The sequence below is a fragment of the Mirounga angustirostris genome, unplaced genomic scaffold (genome assembly GCF_029215605.1).
Source record: "Mirounga angustirostris isolate CCGP_5_RB_7025 unplaced genomic scaffold, mMirAng1.0.hap1 SCAF_14, whole genome shotgun sequence".
NCBI lineage: Eukaryota > Metazoa > Chordata > Mammalia > Carnivora > Phocidae > Mirounga > Mirounga angustirostris.
The window spans coordinates 23,049,668-23,069,764 of NW_026991722.1; the positions used below are offsets into that span (position 1 = coordinate 23,049,668).

General features: G+C 43.1%; 1 long non-coding RNA gene across 1 annotated transcript in view; it reads right to left on the reverse strand.

Annotated features, from left to right (window-relative positions):
- The window catches only part of LOC123852586 (uncharacterized), a 111,142-nt gene that overhangs the window by 65,301 nt on the left and 25,744 nt on the right, over nucleotides 1-20,097 (reverse strand). Inside the window, exon 2 of the long non-coding RNA XR_008507016.2 lies at nucleotides 12,702-12,826. This is a non-coding gene — a long non-coding RNA (uncharacterized LOC123852586). The remainder of the gene's footprint in view (nucleotides 1-12,701; nucleotides 12,827-20,097) is intronic.

Consider the following 20,097-nt stretch of genomic DNA (forward strand, 5'->3'; position numbering starts at 1 on the left):
CACTTATATGTGGGACCTATCCTAGTCAAACTCATAGAGACCGAAAATAGAATGGTGGTTGCTAGAGGCTGGGGGAGAGAAGAATGGGGAGTTACTGCTCACCGGGTATAGAGGTTCTGTTTTACAAGATGAAAAGCATTCTGGAGATGGATGGAGGTAGTTGCTTCCCAACAGGGTGAAGGACCTTAACACTACTGAAGTATACACTTAAAAATGGCTAAGATGAGGGCGCCTGGGTGGCTCAGTTGGTTAAGCGACTGCCTTCGGCTCAGGTCATGATCCTGGAGTCCCTGGATCGAGTCCCGCATTGGGCTCCCTGCTCAGCAGGGAGTCTGCTTCTCCCTCTGACCCTCCCCCCTCTCCTGCTCTGTCTCTCATTTTCTCTCAAATAAATAAATAAAATCTTTTAAAAAAATGGCTAAGATGGTAAATTTTATGTTATGTGTATTTTATAACAATTAAACATAAAAAAATAAATAAATAATAAAAACAAAATAAATACGCCACAGTGTTGGGGAGATGCGGGTGGGGCAAACGGAGTGGTCTCAAGGAAGATGAAAAAGGGACTGAGAGCTATAATAACGTCAGGTGAAATCATCTGCAGGACAATCACCACTTCCACTAACCTAGTACCTGCTGCTTTCTCTTCTTCACATTTATTACCACTGCAATCATGTACCTGCACGGCAATGTTTTAACGTCTCTCCTCTCAATCCCAAGGTCAATGAAGGTAGGAGCCACATCTGCTGTGCCCACCACTATCCCAGGCCTTCATTACTGACTGACACTTCATGAGACTTAGTAATACTTAATGGAATGAATGCATTTGTAGCCACAGAAATAACCATCCCCTAAAAGTCTGATTGCAGTAAAAGAAAGCAATTTCAAAAGATAGAATATAACGGAACAATAAATGCTACGAATGATAAGACTCGTGAGTATCAAAGTAAGCAATGGCGTTGTGTCTTGCGAAGTTTGCATGGAGAAGGAGGAAGCTGGCTTGAGTCCTAACCCTGGCCCTGCTCCACTTTGTGTGTGACCCCCAGCTGGACTGTGGACATTTCACTGCTATTCCATGCTGAATATGGCCCACTTGCCAATAATTAAATACAGACAATTCTACTTGCAAGGGCCTCTGATTTTATTTGCAAAGTTTCTCTTTTGTCCTGTGGGTCTGTGATTAAATAGGAGAAAATTAACATGATTAATAAGATCTTAAAGTTCTGATTCTGCAAATACCAATTTCTCTGAGCTGCACCTACTTCCTCTTTAAAATTGGCATGGCCCAGGGGCGACTGGGTGGCTCAGTTGGTTAAGTGACTACCTTCGGCTCAGGTCATGATCCCAGGGTCCTGGGACCGAGCCCCACATCAGGCTACCTGCTCGACAGGGGGTCTGTTTCCCCCTCTCCCACTGCTTGTGCTCCCCTGCTCTCTCTCTGCCAAATAAATAAATAAAATCTTTAATAAATAAATAAATAAAATTTAAAAAAATAAAATTGGCATGGCCCTAACATTAAACTTTTTGGCACCTGGGCCTGATAAACTTCTAATAAAGTAAACTGAAGCTCTTTATAAATAAAAAATATATATATGATGAGTATAGCACCTTGAATTTATACAACAGCTCCAAAAAGTGTGCTTCATTTATCTACCAAAAGAGAGAGGGGGAAATAAAAACTCTCTTTGGGTAGCAAATGGATAAATACGAGTAGTAGTATTATCCTTGGCTACAAAATGAATACAAGAGGCAAAGAAAGGTCAGACAACTTGCCCAAAGTCACTCTGGAACCCAGGCTTCCAGGCTCCTGGCCCAATGCATTTTCCCTCAGGGCAATAAATTACAAGAGTTAGGTTAGGTTTCTAGATTCTCCAGATGTTGCCATCCCCTCAACGTCCTTGTGCTGCCACCCAATGCTTTCACATTTTTTATGGAGTTAGATGAAAGTCTCCCTCCTCCTGACAGCTTTATTACCCCAAGAAACCATTATCTCCCTCTAACTCGGAAAGTTATATGCAATTGTTGGTGCAGTAACCAAACAGGAGTCAAAGACATTTCTATGATTGATGCATCCTTCAGTAGAAAACAGCTGAAAATATTACTGCTTTGATATTCCCTTTTTTTTTTTTCAGGCCTAAAGGTTAATCAATTGACAGTGTTACACAGAGAGTCTTTTTAAAAGTCAAACAACAAAGAGTCTGTGTAAGCTGGAGAGCACTTCTGAGGCTAGGAAGAGTTGTTAATCCCCAGAAGAGAATTTTGAACAAAGCGGGGAAAGGTAAGCATTGTTAAATTCACAGGATGGTTTGGTGGCCCTTCATGCAAATGCAGGGGTCAGAACGGAAAGAGCACCAAGCAGGACTAAAATTGCTTAAGTACGATTGCCAATCCAAAGGGAAGAAAAAGAAAACATATGAAAAATATAGGAAAAGGAAAGATATTTAGAAAATGAAGAAAGAGGAAAGAGAGAAGAGAAATATAAAAAGAAAGAGTAAAAGAAAAGAATGAAGCATATATTAGTAATAAACAATAGTTATAATATTTAAAACTTATAAAAGGCTTTCATATATATCTATCCATGTATTGCTCAAAACTCCTGCACAGTAGATAACATAAGCCCAGTTTGAAGAATGAGGCTCAAACGCCAAAGATCAGAAAGTTAGGAAACAGAAGACAAACTCAAATACAGCACCTAAGGAAGCTTGTCCTAGGTCATATAAGGGGGAATTAAGCCTGGACTCTGGTTGTGGCCCCAGGGACTATGTGGGAACCCTCAGCCACATACCATAGTAGAAAGAACCCCAAGAGCCTTCACTCCAGACCCTGCATAAGTTCCATCTCCTCCAAGACAAAAAGGTTAAGAGGAGCATAGCAGGGAGGCCTACTTCCTCAAAAATGAAAAAGAATAGAATAGAATTTTAAGTGTTCTGCTTTCAGAAAGAACAGCACATGCAAAGATATTGCAGCACAAAATAATGTCCAATATCAGAAAGCGTGAAAAGTGATCAGCCTGAGTGAAACATAAGGCAAAAGATGTCAAATATAAGATGATTCTGGCTCAGTGATTGAGTGATGGGTCCAGGAAGGCCTTATAAACCACACTGAGGAGCATAAAGTTTATCCTATTGGCAATGGGGAGACTTCAAAGGTTTAAAGACAAGAGGAAGCATTGCAAATGACATCATCAAATTTGTTTTGAAAAAATAACCCTGACTGCAATGTGGCAGAAGAGAACAGTATCTATGAAATAAGAATGGGGTAAAATTCAAGCATGGAAATATGACCTTAAAGATAGAGGCACCTGGGTGGCTCGGTCAGTTAAGTGTCCAACCCTTGGTCTCAGCTCAGGTCTTGATCTCAGTGTCATGAGTTTGGGCCCCACATTGGGCTTCACACTGGGTATGAAGCCTACTTTTTTAAAAAAATGAGAAAAGAGGGGGGCGCCTGGGTGGCTCAGTCATTAAGCGTCTGCCTTCAGCTCAGGTCATGATCCCGGGGTCCTGGGATGGAGCCCCTCGTCAGGCTCCCTGCTCCACGGAAAGTCTGCTTCTCCCTCTCCCACTCCCCCTGCTTGTGTTTCCTCTCTCACTGTGTCTCTCCCTGTCAAATAAATAAAATCTTTTTAGAAAAATGAGAAAAGAGGGGCACCTGCGTGGCTCAGTTGGTTAAGCATCCAACTCTTGACCTCGGCTCAGGTCATAATCTCAGGATTGTGAGATCGAGCCCAATGTCCAGCTCCATGCCAGGCATGGAGTCTTTTTAAGATTCTCTCTCTCCTTCTCCCTCTCCCTCTGCCCCTCCAACCCTCCTCTTCAAAAAAAAAGGGGGGGGGGGGACATGTTCTAGAGATATTTTATTTTATTTTGGGGGGATATTTTATAAGTACAGTCAATAGGTGGAGCCCAGAGAGGGAAGAAGTTAAAGATGATTCTGGGAATTCTGGCTTCTATAAGTGGATAAAGTATATATAATAGCATCTATCAAGGCTGAGAAGATAAAAATGTTTATTCAGGGCATATTGAATTTGATGTGTCTTTGGACATAGGTATATGTGTCAACCAAGCTGATAGAAAGTTGGTTCTGAAGCCCAAAAGAAAGTTAGTACTAAGATAGATTTGGGGATTGTCAATATTTAGATGATGGTAGAAGTCATGGCAGGAGAAGTAAATGTCAATACCCAGCCTGTATTGATCTCTTTGAAAATTCAGCCTTCAAAAGAACCTTAAGTTGGGACACCTGAGTGGCTCAGTCGGTTAAGCATCTGTCTTCAGCTCAGGTCATGATCCCAGGGTCCTGGAATCAAATCCTGCATCGGGCTCCTTGCTCAGCAGGGAGCCTGCTTCTCCCTCTCCCTCTGCCTGCCATTCCCCCCTGCTGGTGCTCGCTCTCTCTCTCTCTCTCTCTCTCCCTGTCTCTCTGACAAATAAATAAATAAAATCTTTTTTTTTTTTTAAGGACCTTAAATCATGTAACAAAGAAAGTGAAATGCCCACTATATAATTGGCTTTCATAGCCATACCATATCAATGGTATAGCAACCGTACCAGGGGTTTCCAACCAACTGGCTGCTAGACTCACCAATATCTATTTTCAACCCCTGCTCACTCTCCACTCTCTCTTCTGCATGTTTACAGAGAGGCATATCACTTGACATGCTTCTCAGGCTCTGGATCCGCCTGCTTTGTTTCCCAAATGCCAGCTAACACTTTCTTCCAGCTGTAGGATCTCCAAGGAATGATAATCCAGTGAATGCCCCAGTTATCACATGGCCCTAGGAATCTGCATGCATATACTCTTCTGGGCCAGCATCAACCTGCCTTGGACACCCTGAAACTAAAGAAGAAAAATCTCAACAGCCAAAAGTGGTAACAACCCGAAAGTCCACCCACAAATGCATGGATAACAAAATGTGTTATATCCATGCAATGGAGTATCACCCAGCCTTAACAAGAAAGGAAATCCTAAGACATGCTCCAAAATGGGGACATTTCAAATGCTAGGTTTGAGGACATTAAGTGAAATAAACCACTTATGAAAGACAAATACTATATGAAATCACTTATATGAGGTACCTAGAGTAGTCAAATTGATAGAAACAACAAATAGAATGGCGGTTGTCAGGAGCTGAAAGAAGGTGAATAGGTAGTATTCAGTGGGGACAGAGTTTCTATTTAGCAAGATGAGAAAGTTCTAGAGATGGATGGTGGTGGTGGTTATACAATAATGTGAAGGTACTTAATGCCACTGAATTGTACACTTAAGAGTGGTTAAAATGGTAAATTTTATTCTATATATATTTTATCACAATAAAAAATGAGGCAAGCAAAAAAAAAAGATATCCAACCTAAGAATAGTTGATTGTTTTATATTCACAACACAGAATACAACATAGCAGTGAAAAAGGACTAATGCTATATACAAAGACATAAATGCATCTCACATACACAATGCGAATCACAAAGAGCCAGATACAAAAGGGTACGTTTTATACCATTTCATCTACGAGAAGTTCAAGAACAGGCAAAACTGATGTGTGGTGACAGAAGTCAGAACCGGGGTGCCCTAGAGGAGGTGTGTTTAGTGGAAGGGGTCAAGACAGGACCTTCTGCGTGTTGAAATGTCCCATATCAGGGTGCCTGGGTGGCTCAGTTGGTTAAGCAACTGCCTTCGGCTCAGGTCATGATCCTGGAGTCCCGGGATCGAGTCCCACATCGGGCTCCCTGCTCAGCGGGAGGCCTGCTTCTCCCTCTCCCGCTCCCCCTGCTTGTGTTCCCTCTCTCGCTGTGTCTCTCTCTGTCAAATAAATAAATAAAATCTTAAAAAAAAAAAAAAAAAAAGAATTATTGAGCACTTAGTGCCAAACACATTGCAAAGTTCTAGGTCAGTATCTCAAAGTAGGTCAACTGCATGGGAATTGTGTAAGTTGTTTGTTTAAAGTGAAGATTCTTGAGCCCCGCCCCAGATCTACCACCGACTCAGACACTCAGGGGGCTGGGCCCAGGAATCTCTTTTCAGGAATCTCTTTTCAACATCACCCCAAGTGACTCTACAAAGATGAATAATATATACTTGTTCCGCACTAACCTCTCTGCCCTCAAGGGGGTCAGGGGATGGAAACGAGCCAAACAGATCACCTCCAGATAATGTGGCAACGACGATGATGAAGGTATACAGAGACTGCTAAGGGAGCTCGGAAGGAATATATGAGGCTGGAAGGAAGAAGAGGTCAAATCGGATGAGCTCATACCTGTACTGAATCAAAAAGGCAGGGGAGCAATTAGCAGAACAAATTGGGGGGAAGAAGGCAGAAAGGTGACTAGTTTGCAAAGTGCGGTTTCCAGAAAGTAGAATCCGCATCCCTGAGGGACTTGTTAGAAATGCAAATTCTCAAAACCCCATCCCAGACTGACTGAATCTGAATTTCTGGGGGTGGACCCAGCAGTCTGTGCTTTCAAGCCCTCAGGGGATGCTGAGCCCACTGAAGTTGGATTAACCAGAACTGGCTGTCAGGCGGCTTCCGAGCCAGGCTGCTGGATCCAAATCCGGGCTCTGCAGCTTCCTTGCTGGGTGACCTGAAGCGAATTGCCTAATCTCTTTGGGCCTCAGTTTCTTCACCTCTATAATAATAGTACTTAACTCATAATCATTACCCATACAGGGCCTGGCATGCACTAGGTGTTTATCTTTCGTAGCAGTGGTGGTGTGGGCAAAAGGACCTCGGGGCGGTGGCAGGGCTGTTTCACAGGAAGCTGGGATCTGAGCCTCAGGCACGAAGCAGGGTGTGACAAGAGGTCAGCAGAGGACAGATGATGACATTTTGTGTTCAAAAAAGAAAAAGACACTGGGAACTTTCGCATCCAAAAAGATGGACTCCATGTGCTTTTTCCTATTCCTCCCACTAAGTACAGTGAAAACCCCTGGATATAATACATCAGGCTCTGAAAAGTGGAGAGGAAAAGGCAGACCAGGGAGGGACCTCGGGCCCCAAGGAATGACCCAGTGATGAGTTCACTGGATTTTTTGTTGTTGTTGTTTCTTTCAGCCTCACATACCCCAGACTTGAAGCTGATGTACCTGGCAACCCAGAAATGCCATGGGATGCAGATAATGAGAGCCTTGGCAAACGCATGCTCCTTAGCCAAAGGGACAGGAAAGGGGCAGCCTAGAAAGACAGCTTTTAGGTCACAACTACTCTGCGAGAGCCAAACACCACAGAAAACACCGTGGCCCAGGGCCACCTATGCCAGCAAAGGCTGAGTAAGGAGGCCAGATTCCACCTCAGTCAGGCTATAATGAGACACCTCAAATCCGACCCAGGGAGCTGTCGGAGAGACTGGGACCACATTGCCCATCAGGGTGTGGTGTCAGTGGAGACCACGTGGGGGCCAGGAGGAGCACCCACCTTCTTCTGCCAGGGGCACCTCACCCCTTCTGCAGGATGTCAGTATTGGATGGTGGATACTGTACTCTAATTTTGCAAGAGTTACAGTTGGGGAAAATTTGGTAAACGTTACAGGGGCTCTCATGTTGTTTTTTAAAACTGCATGTACATCTACAATGATCTCAAGATTGAATAATTTTCTAAAAATTCAAAAGAAAACTGAACCAAATCTTACAGCCACGGAGAGCTATGGATTTTAGGCTAAAAGTGACGGATGAGATTTGTACCATAATCAACCATTTCTGAGTGCGGTTTCACAAAGGGCTCAGATCATGACAGCTTCCAAATATCACTGAAATTAACCTGAGGGGAGCTTTTGGCACAGACGTCCAAAACTGCCTGCTCCGGAGAAAGAATCTTCCATTCAGCATCATCAGAGCTCATGGCTAGTCTCCCAAAGAGGAGCCAAAGGACAGTTTGAAGTTTCTGGGTTGCTGGGGTGATGACCCTAAAGCCTGTGGGAAGTCTTCAGGGAAACGCCCAGGGGGGTGAAGGAGGACATTACTTACAGAAAAGCAAGATCGTGCTTTGAGAAGCTCTTGTTTCTGACAAATATGCTTGTGAACCAACTCTATTAGCTCCAGTAGGATCTGGCAGTCTGAAAGGGTGAACACAAATCAGTACAACTGGTGACCAGAGGAGGTTGTGGGACACTTTTGCACCAAGAGAGATTTTTGAAAATGAAAACCGTAAGACGCTTCCTGGGCAATTAATGTGTTTCCACTTGCACAGCTCTGGTTCCATCATTTCAAGCCTTGCACCCCAGTGGGATGGAGGGACCCTGGCCAGCAACAGGGGCCAGCATGGGGAGGGAGAGGAAGAGAGCAGGTTGGTGATCAGTAAACCCTTGTGGAACCCTGCAATGAAAACAAATGACTTGATGAGTATTGAAGGGAAGATTAGTCAGAGAGCACCAGAGCTCAAAGAAGAAGGTGCTCAAGACAGGCCAGAGAAGTCAAGGTGGGCTTCTAGGAGGAGGTGGGGTTTGTGCAGAGTCCTGAGAGAGACCAACACATGGGGCCTTAGGGAGGGAGGAAGTGACACGGGGTGGAACAGGAATTCACTATTAGGCAAGGTGTTTAAAACAGTCCCATTGTGAAATTGGGGCTCTTCAGCTCAGCTAGCAAAAACATGAAGCTAATAATGATAGAGTTGCAAAATGAATCTCTGAGGTGATTGACTTTGTGCAAAAAATAATAAAATTAGTAAATCAATTTAACAAAAAAATGGGGAAAAGATCTCCATTGGTATATTTTCTTTTTAAAAAATATTTTAGCTATTTATTTTAGAGAGAGAGAGAGAGAGCACAAGCAGGAGGGGCAGAAGGAAAGGGAAAGAGAGAGAATCTCAAGCAGACTCCGTGCTGGGTGTGGAGCCTGATGCAGGGCTTGATCCCAGGACCCTGGGATCATGACCTAAGCCGAAGGCAGACACCTAACCGACTGTGCCACCCAGGTGCCCCTCCATTTGTCTGTTTTCAAATCCACTTAGTGGTAGTGAAGTATTACAGGTAAGTGCATAGAAAGAATGAATCCACCAAACAGATCTGCTCACAAGGCCAGCATGGTGCTACCCGCTGCTGTTCAAGCTCAGCTACGTGCCCTCTAATCATTTCATTTCCTTCTACTCTTTTCTGGGCAACCTCCTTCAAAACCAATGCTTATGTGCCCTGCCTGGACCTCATTTGGCCTTCAAATGGCACCTGAGGCACCAAAATCTTAAAACGAAACACAAACAGATACACCCAGATGATGGCCTAAGCATATGCCATTTTAAAACTTATTATTGAAATTAAAACATTTTGGGGTCCCCTGGCTAGCTCAGGCAGAAAAGTGTGTGACTCTTGATCTCAGGACCATGGGTTTGAGCCCCACATTGAGTGTAGAGATTACTCTAAAAAATAAAATAGAAAGAAAGAAGAAACATTTTTGTGAAATCTGAGGATACCTCCCCAAAGATAAATCTGGAGGTCTCCAGAGGTCCAGGGACCCCAGTTCAAGGAAGGGAGCAGAGTCTGGGAGGTAGAGGGAGATGCAGAAAGCTGCTAAGGTGATGGAAGGCCTGGGGCAACGACAGTTAGAGCTGGATGGGAAGATGGGGAAAGGACTTGGGAAGTTGAGGAGAAGGGAAGAATGAAACTCTGAGCAGCAGGCTCTGGAGTCCATGAATCAGCATCATCTGATGCCCCTCCTCTAGTTATCCTGCCCCACCTGTCTTCAGTTGCTGTAACAGACAGAACTGCCACTTGTGAAGTCTTCTCTAGCACTGTTTCTCTGGATGCAATTCTCAACACCCTACCTTTTTTGAAGCTTGGCTCCTTCTCTTTGATGAGGTCTTTAGCCAAAATATTAGTTTCCAGAAAGGTCTTCACTAACCCCCCAATCTTAATAAGGTTCCTCACATGATTCTTCTATACAACTCGTTCTTTGCCTTTGAGGTTTGTATTAGTTTCCTATTGCTGCTGCAACAAAATAGCAGAGACTTAGTGATTAAACAATACAAACATATCCTCCTGCAGTTCTGACGGTCAGGAGCCCTACAGTCAAGGTGTCAGCAAAGCTGCATTCCTTGTGGAGGCTTCAGAGGAGGATCTGTGTCCTTCCTGGTTCCAGGTCTTAGAGGGGGCCTGCATTCCTTGGCTCACAGCCCCTTTCAGCTTCAAAGCCAGCAGCACAGCGTCCTCTAATCTATCTCTGTGCCCACCTTCACATGACCTTCTCTGACTCCGACCCTCCTGCCTCCCTCTTATAAAGACCCTCATGATGACATTGGGCCTTCCCAGATAATCCAGGAAAATCTCCCCATATCTAGAGCCTTCTCTAACCACATTTGCAAAGTCCCTTTTGTCATGTAAGGTAACATATTCACAGGTTCTGGGGATTAGGATGTGGACATCTCTGGGGCCATTATTTATTCTATAACAAGGCTCTTACTACAACTCAATTTGCTTACTTTTTTTTATTGTCTATCTCACACATCAGACTGTAGGGTCCATGAGTGAAAGAACTATGACTGTATTATGGTGCTGAGGGCATAGCAAATGGTCATTAAATATTTAATAAATGAGAAATGAGTAAAGGAATGGCAGGATATATGAAGATGGAGGACATGGCTGAGATATCTTCTAAGGAAGTTGGACATGGCTATTCTGTCTATTCCAGATTTCACTAAAAATGGTAGAAAGCAAACCAACCTTGCTCAAGACACCTTCCTTTCACTGCTCTAGAGTATATATATCAACCCTAGGGAAGGTCTTTGACTGAGGTTCAAGTGTCCACCCCATTATGGAGCAATCCCCGTAGCCATGAAAATAAGGTGATGTGATTGTCAGAATCATCATAGCCACCAGGCTAGAATTGATGAGGGGTATTTTGGAAAAAGGTAACAGGGCTGCTGCTGCCAGACAAGGGGGAAAGGAATGTTGGACAGACAGAACAAATTCTGCCCAACAGCATCTGAGCACTTATTACCAATAAAAGCTATCACTAAATCATCTTGCATCTTTTAACCCTCTTTCTTTCTGTATGTATGTATCTTCATCTCTAATGGTTTGTCCTTTAGCCAGTTTTCTATGTCCTTCATCTTTCCACTTTTTCCCTTTTTCCTCCAAAAGACATGGCTGATATATAAAACCAAACTGTTTATGTAAATATGTTATGCCTACAAAATAAAGCTTTGTATCCCCAGCTCTTATTTTTAAAGCAAATGAGTTGGAACATTCTACACTCAAGAGTGCAGTAAAGAGAGTTCCTGGTTAGAAGCTTGAAGTCTTGTGATCTGGCACTAATTCTCTAACTAGCTGTGTGACATAAAGTCAGTTCCCCAGGCTTGACTTTAAATCTCTTTCTGTGAGGGCACCTCAGTGGCTCAGTTGGTTAAGCATCTGCCTTTGGCTCAGATTATGATCCCAGGGTCTTGGGATCAAGTCCCATGCTGAGCGGGGAGTCTGCTTAGCCCTCGTCCTCTGCCCCTCCCCCTACTCATGCCCGTGCTCTCTCTCTCAAATAAATAAATAAAATCTTTGAAAAAAAATTTTTAATTAAATTTTAAAAAATCTCTTTCTGTGAAATGAAGAAATGGGTCTAAATGATCTCTAAGATTGTGAACATCTCTAAAATTGTATTACACAAAGGTAAAGAGTAACTAAAATGCAAGGAAGAATGTTCATAACCAGGAAGGTGGGTTGCATATAATCTTGGAGTGGTGTTTTGTTTTGTTTTTAGGAATCATTGCCCTTCAATAATAACAGCAATAATACTAATAAGCTTACATTTATTGAATGATTACCATGTCCTAGACACTGTTCTAAGTAGTTTACATGTCACAGCTCACTTAATCCCCAGCTGGGGATAACTAAAGCACAATTGACAGAAAGATGCTCTGCCCCTGAATTATAGATTGCTGGCAATAGTCTCCCCATGACAGTGGATCCTCAAATCAGGAAAAAGAAAGCTATTTATTGACCTGCCCCAGATGCTGTATTTTGCACCCAACTTGCTTACGCCTCACAACTTACAAGATAAACATTCATGTATTTCTCCCTTTGGCTGACAATCAGTAACTGTTTAAAAAGAGATATTCCAGTTCGAGATAGTGATAGATTAGGATCCTGAACTCACCTCCTCCCATGAACACACTGAATCTACAGCTGCATATGAAACAACTTCCTCTGGAAAAAAATACCTAAAAATTGGCTGAGCAACTCCTATGCAACAGAAGAATGAGAGAAGGTCCATATCCAAGCAGACAGGAGAGACCGTCTTCCCATAAACTTCTCCCCCAGTGCAGTGACCCACAGTCAGGAGGGAACACAAAACCCAGAACTTCTCCTTGAGGAGTGAAGGATTTGAACCCCACATTGTGCACACCCAATTTTTAAGACTTGCACCTGGGAGATGAGCCCCCAAAACAGCTAGCTTTGAAATGCAATAGCGCTCATGTCCACAAGATCCATAAGACTATAACAATCTGAGTAAAAGCTCTTAAATGGCTCATGTACTCAGACTCACCCACCCCAAGGCCCAGTGTGGAAGTGGCCAAACGAGGGGCACTCAGACTTTGTGTGAAAGAGGCTCATTTGCTTGACTTGGAGCATCAGCCTGAGGGGCAGGCATCTGATAAAAGGAGATGTGATAGATTAAAGATGGTTGCCAATTAATTTGCTGTTCCTCCCATTAAGAAGTGGGAACTATTTCCCTTTCTCTTGAAACTGGGCTGACCCCATGACTTACTCTAAACAATCAACAGTGATTAAACTTACACGGGGCCAGTTCCTGGCTAAGGCCTTGTCCTGATGGCTTCTCCCTCTGCATTCGGGGAAACCAGCAGCCGTGCTATAAGGAAGTCCAAGCTATCCTGCTGGAGATAAGGATCACATGGAGAGGCCTGGGGATGAGACAAGAGAGAGAGAGGGAGAGAAACTGAGCTTTGTAGAGTAATTTTCCAGCTGACAATCAGCACCCAGACCCCAGACATGTAAGAGAGGCTTTCTCCCCACACCTCTTTTTTTTTTTTAACCTTTTGACCCTCTTCACCCACTTCTCCAGACCCCAACCCCTCACTTCTGGCAACCACAAACCTCTCTGTATCCCATTTACGATTGCATCAAAAACAATAAAATAACTAGGAATAAATTTAGCCAAGGAAGGGTAAAACCTGTATATAGAAATCTATAAGACATTAATAAAAGAAATTGGAGAAGACACAAATAAATGGAAAGATTTTTCTATGCTCATGGGTTGGAAGAATCAATATCATTAAAATGTTCATACTACCCAAAGCAATCTAGGGATTCAGTGAAATCCCTATCAAAATTCCAATGGTGTTTTTCAAAAAAAGAACAAATAATTCTAAAATTTGTATGGGAATCACAAAAAACTCTAAATAGCCAAAGCAATCTTGAAAAAGAAAAACAAAGCTGGAAGTGTCACGCTTCCTGATTCCAAAGTATATTTCAAAGCCATAGTAATTAAAACTATATGGTATGGAAATCAAGCCAAATCTTGATTTCGGCTCAAGTCATAATCTCAGTGTCACAGGATCCAACCTCACATCAGGCTCTGTGCTTAGCAGGGAGTCTGTGTGGGGATTCTCTCTCTCCTCTCCCTCCGCCCCTCTCCTCACTCACACACGTGTGCTCTCCCTCCCTAAAATAAACAAAAATAGGGCGCCTGGGTGGCTCAGTTGGTTAAGCGACTGCCTTCGGCTCAGGTCATGATCCCAGGGCCCTGGGATCGAGTCCCACATCGGGCTCCCTGCTCCACAGGAAGCCTGCTTCTCCCTCTCCCACTCCCCCTGCTTGTGTTCCCTCTCTGGCTGTGTCTCTCTCTGTCAAGTAAATAAAATAAAAAAAAAAAAAATCTTAAAAAAAAACCATTTAAAAAAATAAAAAATAAATAAATAAAAATAAATTAAAAATGAAATTAATTAATAAATAAAATAAATAAATAAATCTTAAAAAAAAACAACTGTATGGTATTGGCATAAAAACAGATACCTAGATCAATGGAATAGAATATAGAACCCAGAAATGAACCCATGAATATACAGCCAATTAACTTATGACAAAGGAACCAAGAATATACAATGGGGCAAGGACAGTCTCTTCAATAAATGGTGTTGGGAAAACTGGAGAGCCATGTGAAAAAGAATCAAACTTGACCACTATCTTACATGATACCAAAAATCAACTTGCAGTGGATCCAAGATTAGAACATAAGACCTGAAACCATAAAACTCCTAGAAGAGAACATAGGCAGTAATTTCCTTGGTATAGATCTTGGGGATGATTTTTTAAATCTGACACCAAAAGCAAAAGCAACAAAAACCAAAATAAATAAGTGGGACTACATCATACTAAAAAGCCTCTGCATAGGGACGCACGGGTGGCTCAGTTGGTTAAGCATCAGCATTCAGCTCAGGTCATGATCCCAGGGCCCTGGAACCTAGTCATGAGTCGGTCTCCTTGCTCGGCAGGGAGCCTGCTTCTCCCTCTGCCTGCCACTCCCCCTGCTAGTGCTCGCTATCTCTCTGACAAATAAATAAAATCTTAAAGAAAAAAAAAAAAAAAAGCTTCTGCAGAGCAAAGGAACCCATCAACAAAATGAAGAGGCAACCTACCAAATGGGAGAGGCCTTCTCAAATCTTCCAGCCAGCTAATCCACTACCTGGATGCGGCCATATGAGACACCTCCAAGGAGACCAGCAGAAGGACTTCCAGTCAACCCTAAACTCATGAGGAATAATAAATCACTGTCGCTTTAAGGCACTAAGTTTTGGGGTAGGTCGTTACACAGAAGTATTTATGTGAAACAGGAACAACGAACTCTTTCTCATTTCTTCTCAGTTACACAGGTGCTTTGACCAGTGAGAGCAATAAGTGTCAGTTACTTAATGTAAGTTAGAGGATAGAATCTACCTCTTATAATACATAAGGATAGCTGTTCTCCCACTGAGTGTAAGAGTTTAGCCTAGAGTCAAATGGCACCGATGTTAGGTCTTGCCTGGGTATGCAAACCACGCAGACAGCAGCAAGGGATGAATGGATAGATGTGGCCATCTCAACCATCAACGCGAACGGACACATAATTGCTTTGGCTGTTACAGTCAGGATCCATCACAAAGAGAAGAAACAGATGCTTGGCCTTGCTGTAGTCTCAGCAACCAATCGTCTGCAGTAGAAACAGATGCTTGGCCTTGCTGTAGTCTCAGTAACCAATCGTCTGCAGTAGAAACAGATGCTTGGCCTTGCTGTAGTCTCAGCAACCAATCGTCTGCAGTAGAAACAGATGCTTGGCCTTGCTGTAGTCTCAGCAACCAATCGTCTGCAGTAGAAACAGATGCTTGGCCTTGCTGTAGTCTCAGCAACCAATCGTCTGCAGTAGAAACAGATGCTTGGCCTTGCTGTAGTCTCAGCAACCAATCGTCTGCAGTAGAAACAGATGCTTGGCCTTGCTGTAGTCTCAGCAACCAATCGTCTGCAGTAGAAACAGATGCTTGGCCTTGCTGTAGTCTCAGCAACCAATCGTCTGCAGTCTTATGTTCCATACCGGCATCCGTGGGCCCACATGACTGTGGGTGACGGGCAGTGACACCTTGGTCCCCCACACACAGCAAAAGCTACATGATTTAAGGTCCACCTTGGTACTTCTGCCTTGTGGAATTGTTCTCAATACCTCAAACCCCTGGATTTAGGTCTTTTACCTGTTCTGATCTGCATTCGGTGTGTGTTTTCCTGATTTCTAGGTTTTTGCAGCCCACTCTAGTCCCATCTATCTGACGTCTCAGGTTTAACAAGAATATCAGGTTCCGGTTCAGACCTGCCTAGGGGATGATTCTTTGTTCAGGCCTACACTACCGATGTCTCTGCACTGGTCAGTTATCCAATAAACATGCTCTGAGCACCTCCTAAATGCACCAAAGATAAAAGAAGCATTAGACCTGACTCCTATCCAGACACCAAGAGCTTCCAAACTGAAAATGTCCTGTATTCCATTTCTCCCAAAAGAGTACAGAGTTCCACTTAATACTTCGGTAAAATAGAAAGTGATATCCCATACACAGACATCCAATTTGCAGCGAATCAGAAAACCGTAAAACACACCTGACACTAAAATTATTCTGCACTGAAGTCAATCATTTTTTGAGAATTCATGAGATTCTTCAGGATCTTACAGAGCCTCTAGAATATCATTATGAATATCAGTTATCCTTCTGCTTGCAAAGCAGAGAAATGCCAATTAGCAGAGATTTCCTATTGACAGAAAGCCAGCTAAGCCAGCTCTCACACATTAGTAAAACAGAGAAAATAAGCAGAAATTAGAAAGTAGGAGAGAAAGCATACATTTTTTTACCGGGGCAAACTTTGAACTTTTCAGTGCCCAACCTTGGAACAAGGCAGAGATAAAGAGTGGTTGGTGTTTCCAGTAAGTATTGTGTCCTTACCAGACCCTTCTTTCAGATTCAGACTGGGGTCAAGCTGGGGGAGGGCTCCCTTACTTTCTTCTTTGGGAACAAAGACTTCTGGTTGTTTGGAAAAGATAAAATCTTTCTCACATCCTAAAAGGAGCTGGGGAAGGTAATTATTGAAAGGAGATTTACACTTCAATGTTAGAAATAAAGAAGCCACTCCAAAGAGGGGTTTATAGGTTACAATGCAACCAGAACCATCCCAGGGAGTTGTTAATGGCACCCAGCTGGGTTCTGGAAATATGTTTCAGAGAAATGTCCAAAAACCAGAGTGAAGAATTAGTCTTCCCACAGAATTATTTAAGGTCTGTAATTTCTTGAGAAAGGAATTACTGGCTCAAGACTTTGCAAGGCCGCAGTAATTAAACTAACAAATTATAAGTACATTTATCTGGATAAAAGATATTCATCACCCAGAGGGTGTGACTGCCACATCCCACATGCTCAGTGTCCATAATTCTTCCCATCGGGCACCTATTTGCTCTGCACTGTGGGAAAAGTTTGCTTCTTTAGAAAGGAAGGATTTCACCTGCAACGCCCCTCACTCAGGTCCTGTGAATGACAAACGCTGAATGACAGCCACATAGAAGACTTCAGGTTGCAGGGGACAAGGGAAGGAGGGAGGGAGCGCCTATCCATTTTAATGCCTGCAGCAGGAGGAAATTAAATCTCTGCTATGCAAAGCTCTGTGGCTAGCATAAGATATGAGAAGAAATATCTAAGTGTGGTTATAAATGAGAAAGGTCAAAGACGTATTTTTCTCCTTCACCTTTATGCAATTTATCGGGAAACTGGCATATCATTACTCAAAAAGAAACGAGACCATTGCAGTTGCTTTTACTCTGCTAGCTGAGTCAAACTTTGCATTTCAGAGCAGTTCCTCATGGCAGGGGTGAGGGTACTTATGCTGCCAAGCTTACCCAGGGGTGGGAATAAAAATGATTAAGTCTGGTCGCCCTGTCTACATTCCTGGTTAATGATTTGCATGCTATTTAATGATGTCCACAGCGTCACCAGCACACTCCACAGGCTCACTTGCTAGTCCATCACTCCGATCACTAAAAAAATATTAAGTAAGAGCTTCTACTTAATGTATCCTTCGGGTTGACCCAGAGTATTGAAAAGCTTCTTCTTAGGTGCAAACTCTGTCATTGGTTCCCTGACTCATGGCAGGATATTCTGGGGCTTGATCTTTTTGGAAATAAGAATGGGGAACAGAACCCAATGCCCAGAATTGTAATGAACAGCATTTCCTCACTCGCTCCTGGGTTAGCTGTTCATCCTAACTCTGGGCTTCGACTAAGATGTCTAGTTCCTCCACCTTAGCAATCCTGTTCTGTGATTGTCACCATTCCCCACCACTGCTATGCATGGGTGCCCATGCTCACAAGCACATAAACACCTTCAGTAGATTGGTTGGTATGGGCTGAATTGTGTCCTCCCAAAATGCATGTGCTAACGTCCTAATCCCTGGTACCTCAGAATGTGATTGTATTTGTAAGTAGAGTCTTTAGAAAGGCAAAAGGAGGTCACCAGGGTAGGCCAGAATCCAATATGAGTGGGCACAGACAGGCGCAGAAACAGCCACATGAATATACTGGTAGAAGGCAGCCATCTGCAAGCCAAGAGGAGAGGCCTTAGGAGAAACCAACCCTGTCAACCCCTTGCTCTTGGACTTCCAGCTTCCAGAACTGGGAGAAAATAAATGTCTGCTGTTTAAGCCACCTGGTCTGTGGTACTTTGTTATGGAAGCCCAAGCAAAGTAATACAGTTGGTTCAGCCTTCAACATGCCTGGATGAGCTTACTGTCCACGTAAAATAAACTGAGAATATGATTCCTGTCTCCTAGCTCTGAAGGGCAGGCGGACTAAATCAAAGTGGACTGGAGAGGACCAGTATTGGGGCACCATTCCGACATGTTGAAGGAACCTGAATCATAAGCTTCTGCTGCACCTTCTCCTCCGGTACCTGCTGGGCCATTGGAGGGGTTACTGGGAGAGTCAGTGGTGTTGAGAGATGTGACCTGATTGGATCTCTTACATGAACACCTGAAACCACATACAAGAGCAAAAGGACCAAAAATAGAATTCCAGGTGATTTTGTTAATTGGTTGTTTTAAAAACTTACAGTGTCATCAATATACACAATGACATGGTTATAAAATCATTCTAATGAAAGCTTGGGCTAAATCAATCAATGTATAGTGTATAGAACTAGGGAGGTGAAGCACAGTCATATGCCTCAAAAATATTTTGCTCAGCTCAGTTCCAGGGGACTCATTTTAGCCAGATCATGAAAAACTAGAGAAGAGCAAAGGGTTTCCATGTTATATGGAAGCAGTTTTTGGAAATGGGTGTTTAGTCTCAAAGTGGGATGTTTCAGAAGGGTACGAGACAGCTGCCTTTACCACTTGAAAAGGCCATCTTGTGGTTGTGGGATTAGACTATTGGTATGATACCCCAGGAGAAAAACCAAGACCAAAAGGAAGATATCACTTAGAGGGACTTCAAAAAGTTTTAACAGTAATGTCCAGTAATCCTGGCATTGAATTAGTTTTAAGTATGAGCAGATTTCCCTGAAATTAAAAGGTAACTTTGAAGTTAAAAAGCAAACATTCAATAAAGAAATATTTATCAAGCATCTACCACATGTAGAATTCTGGCTGACATATATGGACGACTTCTGAGGTTTTTGTCTGCCCACCATTCCCATTTTGTAGGGAGAATTGCTCCCCTACATTCCCACTGGTCATACTGAGGTTGTCCGATACCAGTGCCCTACCTCAAGACGACATACAGTCACAAAGTAGGGCATGAGACCCTGGTTCGATCCATCATAGCACTTCACACCTACAGCAAAAGCAAATGGTCAGGAATGAATAATCCAAGCAGGTCCAATCAGGCCCTTCCCTAAATTTGTTTATAGATGTGAATAGACATCCATGTGTATGTGCACATGTGTGCATGCATATACACGTACCTCTTCCTGAAAGGTTTGCCAAGTTGGGAAGATGTGAAACTGTAGCTTTAAGGAGCCATTCTCCTCAGTCTGACAATATACTTTAAATTCCTAAATCCCACCAATGATTCACACACACACACACACACACACACACACAAACACACACACCTTTTCTTTCTTCTTTTGCTTTTATGCTATATCGAACTGGATTACCCTAACTTTTAGCAGGAAGAATTCTGACTTTAAAAAGTTGGTATTTGTTGAGGGTGCCTGGGTGGCTCAGTTGGTTAAGCGACTGCCTTCGGCTCAGGTCATGATCCTGGAGTCCCAGGATCGAGTCCCGCATCGGGCTCCCCGCTCGGCGGGGAGTCTGCTTCTCCCTCTGGCCCTCCCCCTCTCATGTGCTCTCTCTCTCTCGCTCTCAAATAAATAAATAAAATCTTTTAAAAAATAAAAAATAAAAAATAAAAATAAATAAAATAAATAAATAAAAATTTGGTATTTGTTGAATGAATAGGCTGCTTTGGAGGAAACTGAGTATAAGACATTGTCCCTACATTGAAGATTTTATAAAATGACTCAAGGGGTGCATGAGTGGCCTAGTTGGTTAAGCATCTGACTCTTGATTTCAGCTCAGGTCATGATCTCAGGGTCGTGGGATCAAGCCTCGTGCCGGGCTCCACGATGGGCAAGGAGCCTGTGTGGGATTCTTTTTTTCTCCCTCTGCC